The sequence below is a fragment of the Tupaia chinensis genome, unplaced genomic scaffold (assembly GCF_000334495.1).
Source record: "Tupaia chinensis unplaced genomic scaffold, TupChi_1.0 Scaffold000350_1, whole genome shotgun sequence".
Classification (NCBI taxonomy): Eukaryota; Metazoa; Chordata; class Mammalia; order Scandentia; family Tupaiidae; genus Tupaia; species Tupaia belangeri.
This window is the reverse complement of record NW_006159844.1, coordinates 3,447,076-3,455,728: the sequence shown is the minus strand read 5'-3', so window position 1 is coordinate 3,455,728 and position 8,653 is coordinate 3,447,076. Positions and strand designations below refer to the sequence as shown.

General features: G+C 40.2%; 1 protein-coding gene and 1 pseudogene across 1 annotated transcript in view; one reads left to right on the top strand and one right to left on the bottom strand.

The window, feature by feature from the left end:
- Positions 1 to 8,653, bottom strand: part of SLC25A21 (solute carrier family 25 member 21) — a 545,709-nt gene that overhangs the window by 534,339 nt on the left and 2,717 nt on the right. The gene's annotated exons all lie outside the window — the stretch shown is intronic.
- On the top strand, positions 1,804 to 2,426 carry LOC106735260 (60S ribosomal protein L32 pseudogene; annotated as a pseudogene).

The following is an 8,653-nucleotide window of genomic DNA, read 5'->3' as shown; positions in this document are numbered from 1 at the left end:
TTTTGGGCGAACACGCGCCCCAAAAGAAAAAATCAAAAAAAAAAAAAAAAAAAAAAAAAAAAAAAAAAAAAAAAAAAAAAAAAAAAAACAGGTCCATGTGTGTTTGTGCTCAAAATTCCCAACATGATGGAGAAATACAGAAGGGATTATGGTATGTCCAGTCTCACTAGTGGGTACCTTCTCTCTCTTTCTCTCTGTCTCTGTCTCTTTCTGGCAAGTATACAGGCCCTCTGGTAAATTTTTTTTTTTTTTTAAGTATAAAGAGAAAAAACAAGAGGGTTCAAAACCAGCAACAGAGACAACTCTAAAGAAAAGTATTGGAGGTCAGCCAGGTGGCATGGTGGTTAAAGAAGCTGGACCCCACATAGCCAACTGTGTGGTTTGAGTCCTAGACCCAGAGGTTTGAAAAACAATCCAGGCATGTGTGTGAGCATGCCCACAATCCTGAGAGGAGAACGGAGGAAAGACTGTCCCCTCTAGGAGGTGCTTTCTTACTTTCTTTCTTTCTTCCTCTCTGTCTATGGCATGCTCATAAGCCCTATAGCTTAAAGAGAGAAAGAGAGAGAGAGAGAAAGAAAGAAAGATCAGAGATGTGAAATTCTACAAAGATTTGATAAAATTCAAAATGAAAAGTGGCAGGTAACAGTTTCAACAGAAAGGTAAAGATAGATATTGCAGTTATACCAGGTTGAAGACAGTGTAGGGGACTTCCCAGAAAAGTTAATAATGAAAGGAAGGAAGAGCACAGGACCAAACTTTGAGATATGAAATACAAATTTTAGAAACACAATAGGAGAATAATGCAATAGAATGCCTTATGTGGGTCAAACTGTACCTCCAAAAAAAGATACATTCATGTTGTAACCCCGGTACCTGTGAATGCGATTATTGGAAATAGAGCCTTTGCAGATGTAATCAGGTTAGACTGAAGTCATACTGGATTAGAGTGAGCCCCAATGATTGACTTCCTTATAAAAATAAAGGCTATTTGGACACAGAGACAGGGAGAGAACACCAAGAGAAGACAGGCAGATATTAATGTGATGTGTCTACAAGGCAAGGAATACTAAGGATCACTGGCAAGTGCCAGAAGCTAAGAGAGAAATCAGGAATAGAGCAGATCCTCCCTCAGTGTCTCCAGAAGAAACCAACTCTGCAGGATACCTTGATTTTCGACTTGCAGCTTCCAGAACCATGAAAGAATTAATTCCTATTGTTTAAGCCACCAGTTGGTGGTACTTTGCTTTGGTCGCCTTAGTAAACTAATACAAAGCCCACAGATAACAACCAAAATATACAGATCTAGAATATTTATAATGTGTATAAACCATGATCATATCAAAGTGTGGAAATAATTGACACAAAAATAATTTAAATATCTTAAGTACTTAGAAAATAACTGTCTGCCCAATTTAGGTTAAAATAACAATGTGAGAATAAAAGAAAAAGGCAATTGGCCCAACCATGGTGCACAAGCAGGAGGGTGCTACTGCATAATGACTGAGGCTGGGTGTGGTGCTCTGTACCTACAATGACTGGGATGCTAAAATGAAGAAATCATGGTGTGGTGGGGCCCTGTCAAAGATATCTATTATAAAGCTGGTCATGGTGCTATGTAACTGTAATCTCAGATCTGGGAGGCTAAGGCAAGAGGATCAAGAGTTCAAGGCCAGCTTGAGCAACATGGCATAACCTTGTCTCTTAAAAAAAAAAAAATACACACACACACCCCTCTGAAAACAAAAGAAAAAACTAATTTTGGTCCAGTGCTACAGTGCAGCAGTAATGCAGGTGCCCTACAAGGCTTGAAGTAATATGGCTGGCTGATGGCATGTTTGGATGTCTGAATTGGCCTGAAAATATGCCAGGGCATCCAGGTACCCAGGATACTAAGAAGCTCGTGGCTGGGGTAACAGGATTGAGATATGACAGGACAGTGTCAAGAGTGCTTCTCACTCTCTTCCTCAGCTCTGCCTGTGGAGGTGGCAGCCATCTCTTACCTGGCGTCATGGCTGCCCTCAGGCCCCTCGTGAAACCGAAGATCGTCAAAAAGAGGACCAAGAAGTTCATCCGGCACCAGTCAGACCGATATGTCAAAACTAAACGCAACTGGTGGAAACTCAGAGGGATTGACAACAGGGTGCGGAGGAGATTCAAAGGCCAGATCTTGATGCCCAACATCGGTTACAGGAGCAACAAGGAAACAAAGCACATGCTGCCCAGCGGCTTCTGGAAGTTCCTGGTCCACAACTAAAGGACTGGAAGTGCTGCTGATGTGCAGTAAGTCTTACTGTGCTGAGGTCGCCCACAACGTCTCCTCCAAGAACCGCGAGGCCATCAGAGTCACCAATCCCAACGCCAGGCTGCGCAGTGAAGAAACCGAGTAGACAGCTCGTGTGCACATTTTATTTGTTTCTAAATAAAACCACAACCCCCCCCCAAAAAAGTGCTTCTCTCTCTCTCTCTCTCTCTCATGTACATGCACTATCTATCATAAAAAAGGAAAAAAGAACATATTTCTTTCTCTTTCCTCCTGACTCCCTCTCTCTCATTAAAAAACAACACAAAAGGCTAGTACAATTATAAAAATCTTGTAAAAATCCCTTTACCTGGTTTGTTTCACTCATTACCATTTTAAAGAAACTCCCTACTTAAATCATAAAGATGTCTGAGAATGATCTGCGTATCTCTTCAGTTTGAGATCTTGGAATGAAAGATGACACATAGAGAGAGTATCATAAGTTTCTCACTCAGTAGGTGGAAGAAATTTTGGACCTGAAAGTCTTTTATAATTTACATGAACAAAAGAAAGAACTGCTAAAAAAAATAGGTATTATTGTAAGTATTAATTATCTAATGACTACAGAACTCTTAAATACTTTTCTCTCTTCAGAGTAGAAGCCTAAGCATAATATTCTGTGGCTTGGGATTCTCTCATTTATTAATATGCTCAACAAGCACCTCTGGGCACCTGCTGTGCTATTAAAACACCCTGTTCTCAATGCTCTGAGATGTAGTCAAGGTTGGGGGCAGGGGATTCATGAAGGGCTGGCTTAACAACCTGTTCCTAAACATTGGTTAAAAATTGTTCCATGTCAAGTGAATCACACAACCACATAATAAAGGCACAAACACTTTCAAGACATCTTTTAGGGAATTTAAAATATGTTTCAGAGAGGGAGAGTAAATAAAGAAATTCTTAGAAATGTGGTTATGCAACTCATATTTTATTTGTTCCTAAATTAATATTTTTGAGTAGAGTTTTTAAAGAGAGACAAGACTGCATTTTAATTAAAACATATCCCTTAAAAGTATTCTGTAATTAATTTGAGCAATAGAGTTGCTTCCTCCTATGTGGCTGGAATAAGCAGGATTTTTTCCCCTCTCTAATTACCCACATAATGGGTTCCAGCCTCCCTTTGATGTGTCATAAAGGCTCACCTGTTTCACTACAACCTGCTATTTATTATCAAACAATTATAGTTTCCCAAATCCTGACTTTCCAAAGGTGCCATTCATCCAAATCACATGTGTGTCTCCTTTGCACCCATTCTGAAAAAGAATTTTCCTTGATCAAAAATTTAACCTTGATTACCCCCTGGTGCATCAGCCCTTTTATTACATAGTCCAAATTAAAATCCAAGGGACTTCTAGTATACATACTATTAAGGCATGTCTTTTAACTGTATTTTAATTATATATTAAGGTTTAAAAAAGGTAGAAATCTTGTGAAATTAAGATGCATAATATATAGAAGATCAGGATTTTTTAAAATGAAGATTCACAATTAACCTAGATGTAGTTATTAACCTTTTTAAGGTTGAAAACTCTGAACTCTCCTTTTCAGAGTAAGGCACAATTTGCATATATTTTCAGGTAATTAATCTCCCAGAGGCCTATCTACGAATCTCAGGCTTTTCTTACCCAAAAATATCTTTGCTTTCACTCTTATTTGACTGTTGGAAGATGGTTAATGAGATAACACTAAACAAAGTACTTAAACTGTGTTTAGTGCAAAATCAGAATACTTGCTTCCAAATATTGCCACTAAAACAACTAATTTCAATCAAATCAATGGATTCCAGAGACATACACAAAGTAGAAACACAGTATTGAGGAGGATGTGGCAGGGCACATACCTGCAAGATACTGAGGACTAGCGTGGAGCCTGAGAAAAAGAAACAATAGTTAGGAAAATAACTCAGTGATCATTTACATGACATCTTTAGGAGATGAATGCTCTCTGAGCATTCTGAGTGGGACTTGCAGACTTGGAGGGATTGGAGTGTGAGATCCTAATAGGGAGAAAGAGAGTGCTAGAGTCACTACTGTGGAAGGAAATTCAGTGTGGACAGGGCTGAGGCATATCCTCAGAAGGAAATCGTCTCCCAGGCCCTAGAGAGAGCAGAGCCTCTCAGGGAGCCAAAGGGACTTTGTCAGCTATTCTAGGAGGTTGTGAGGCTAGATACAAAAGCCTGATAAGAATTTTGGGAGAATAACCATCTGAGTGAGCCTGAAGTCTCCTATGTTATATGGAATAAGAACAATTCCGATGGATTTTGGGAACATGTGTAATGGGTCATGCTGATTATTAGGGAAAATGACACGATCTGAGGTAGACCCTGCTGCAAGTAAGAGCCGATTCAGTGCATGGCAGGGAAGCCTCCTGGAGCCCAGTTCATGTACAGACAGTAATGATGTGGAATCCATGGTGTGTGAAAGCCGGGGATCTTGGGAGCTGTAATGAGTTGGGAGACATTTTGTCAGTGTTGCTCTCAAGTTTTCTGTCAAACTATTAAGATCTTTGTGAGAAATAGAAAAGGTGATCCTTCCCACAGATGAACATATCCTCTGCTTTAGGATCCACACATTTTGAAGTGGTGCATGGGCAAACTTAACAAACTCCCTCAGCCAGGGCTCTTTTCCATCCACCATCTGCCCAAGTGCATGTAAAAGTTTTGGATGAATTGACCACTAAAGTAACTAGATTTTCTTTTGGCTAAAAGCTGATCTTGTGGCCATAAAGATAAAATTATTTGGAGTGAACATGACATTAGTGGACTGTAAGAATTATACTTGTAGACCAAAGACTTCTTTTAAGAAATATATACTAGGACCAGCAGTTAGCGTAATGGCAATGTCGCTTGATTCCCACGTAGTCAGCCATGGTTCATGTCCCAGACCCTGTGGCTTTAAACTCATGCCAGGTGCGTGTGCGTGCGTGCCCAAGATCCCAAGAGGAGAAAGGAGGAGAAGGGACTGCGGCATGGCCATCCCCTGGGGGGTGATTTCTCGCTTTCTATCTCTTGTCTTTCCCCGGGGGGGGGGGGGTGATTTCTCGCTTTCTGTCTCTCTGTCTCTCTCTGTCTGTCTGGCAAGAGCACACGCCCTATAGCAAAAAACCTCTCTAAAAATAAATAAATAAATAAATAAATAAAAGAAATATATACTAATAACAACTACAGAGATAATAAGAGATAGTATGCTTGATTTGGTCTCTGTAACTTCTAAAAATGTCTGCAAATAAGAATAACATTTTCCGAGTCCTACTTCACTTCAGTTACCTATAGAAGTTGTTGCAGGCTTATGTCAGCATGGCATGTTAATTATTCCCTCTGTGTATCAGTTTCTTCATCTGTAAATGAGAATTATAACATTGTGCCTACTCTATAGAGTTGTAAGGCTTAGAATGTTGATACAAGTAAAGTTTAGAATCTGGTTTTGCATTTAGTATCTACTCAAAAAATGTTAGCCAGCTTCATTATTTGTGTCATCCATGTGTTAATGAGACTGTTAAAGCTGGATGGAATTATAGTTACCATCTGGAGAAGATCCATGCAGAAAATAATTTTCAAGTGGGCCTTGAGAAATGGACAAGATTTCAACAGGTAGAGAAAATAAGGGGAAGACATTCCAGGTACTGGGGATAGAGGTGGAAAGTTACAGGCCATTTAGTAGAGAGAATGGTGAATGGACCTGTTTAGTAAAACTGAATGAAATGTATAGGAGAAGGTTGGAAAGTAAGGCAGAAAGCCAAACTGAGGGCACATAAAAAGAGTACAGGATTCATTTCTCTCTCTCTCTCTCTCTCTCTCTCTTTATTCAGAAATGAAGACCAAGAAAGATTTCACTTGTAACCCTCTGCAATCTGGCTTTGCCCTTCACACTCTGTGGAATCAGTTTTTTTTTTTTCTTAAAGGTCTTCTAGGACAATGCTTCCAAAGTGTTAAAGTGCAAACCAATACTTGGGGTCTTCCTATTACGCAAAGTCTAATTATGGTAGGTCTGGGATGAGGCCTGAGACCCTACATTTTTAATAAGCTTTCAGGCGCCTCCACACCCTCTCCTGCTGCTCATCTAGGAGCTGCACTTCAAATATCAAGGGTCTGATCTGGTGTGACCTCATTATCATCCTTACCTCCTCTGTGGTGTTGGACTTTGCATAACTTCCTGAAGCTCTCATCCCTGGCTTCTGTGAGTTTCTCACTTATACATATACATACACTTAAACATATTGTGCTATTACTTGAGTGTGAGAACACAGCTTCAAGCCTGCTCTGTAAAAATCTAGTGCATGCTGACTTGTCATGAGCATAGTCTTCATCACATAAGTTAAAGTTGACATTGGTGACAGGATTTCTACATGATAGTTATGGTTATAAACTGAAGATCAGTCTTCAGATTTGTACTATCCAAGCGATTGTCAGTGCATCACTATCTTTAGTGTTTAAATACAATTATTGCAAACCATCTTCTCTTTTAAAAAGCATATTTATTAAGAGAGAAAAAAACACCCTCAGCAGTATCTCATGCCATGATCCTTCTCCCTGCCTGTTCCAGCTAGCGAGGATCATTGGCACATACATGTGTACTTGACAAGTACAAGTCAATTCAGGAACCAAACCCGAGTCATCCATATTATAGCTTTCAACATGGCAGAGTTTTGCACTACAATGGCACCACAGTGGCTAGGCCTGCAAACTATCTTCTTTTTATTTCCTTTTTGTGCCAGACGGTGAATGTGTGCACAGAAAAGAGAGAGAAAGAGAGAGAGAGAAAATATCTCCCAATGTGGCCTGATCACACCACAATCTTTGGTCCTCTCGTTCTCCATCCCATCAGGATACCAGGCATACATGCATGTACCAGCGTGTTTTATAAGCCACTTGGGCCAGGTCTTGAACACTGGTTGCCCATGGAGGATCTGGCTTCCTCTGCACAGCACTCAACCACTACATTATGGGGCTGGCCTCATCCCATGTTTTAATAAAAGACAGGCATATACCATTACAGAATACACTTATTGCACATTTAATTATATATTTAGTTTCTTTGTAAAGTAATCTCCTCTGAGATCCCCATCCCTTTTGCTCCACCAATCTGCATGGGAACTGCCTACAGCTGATTGGTGCAGAGGTGAGCCCCAGCCAATGGTGGGTTGTTTTGAGTCTTTTCCCAGGACTTTTGGACTAGAACTGAGAAACAAGTCAGACTCTTTCTCTCTTCAGGGAACAGAGGTCAAGAGCATATATACATAGAAGCTGCTGGGATCTACATTTGGCAATGTGGTTGAAGAGCAGAAAACAACAGCAAACTTTATGAAAGAAGACTGACCAGGACACCAGGAGAGCATGAGAAAATAGTTCCACAGTGCGACACCTTGACAACCTTATACATCTCCACACAGGCCAAGTATGCAAGGACTGACCACAGTCTTGGAAGAATGCCTTTTTCCCAGTGAAAAGGAAGATAAGCAGCTGGTGAGCTGGTGAGAGGTAGTTTCTCCTCCTTATCCTGTGAAAGCCTGTCACAGGCTATTTCTCATCTATCTCTCTATTCAGTTGAATATAAGACTTTTCACCTCACCCCTACTTAAGCTATAGCTATAGACCTCAACATAAGTCTAGGAAACTGCCCGACTATGGTTTAGAGGTAGTTCTTTAGCAGCAGAATGACTCCCATTCATTCCTCATCTATCAACTGGTCACTTCAGTTCACTGTTGTCTGAAGTATTAGGGACATAGAGAACTGACCATGATGACTCTTTCTTGCTGCCTGTGTAAGTAACAAACTGTCTGAATCCATTTGGGCATATTTACTCTTTACCAGACAAACCCGTGAAAGCATGGGAAGCCATCCTTACAGCCGTAGTGGTAATAATGGGTTGTCAGAAAAGTCATGACATATTTTTGCATGGAAAAACAGAAAAAATACATCATGACTTTTCTAACAACCCAATACTTGTGACCCTAATTTTTAATGTTTATTATTCTTGTTATTTTTTTAAACATTCGATCGCTATACATCATTTGGCTTGTAAAGAAAATTTATCCAACATGAAATACATCTAGTCCAGTCAAGACTGTTATACACGTTATCATCAATAAGTAATAAACCATTTCTGTGTCCCACAAATGTCTTGCCTCTCTATTTTTTCCCCTGATTTCCTTCCCTATACTCCTCCCTTCTCCCAATCTCCTTCCAGTCTCCAGCATCTATCCCTGCATTTTGGGGACCCTATTATTAGCCACCATTATTAGCTGCCTTGGGAATATCGGAGCACTTGACAAAGAGAAGAAGTAAGAGAGGGGGAGAGTTCATTTCCTGAGTTACCTGATGTCCTCCAGTTCCAAACTCTAGTTTGCTGCAGGAA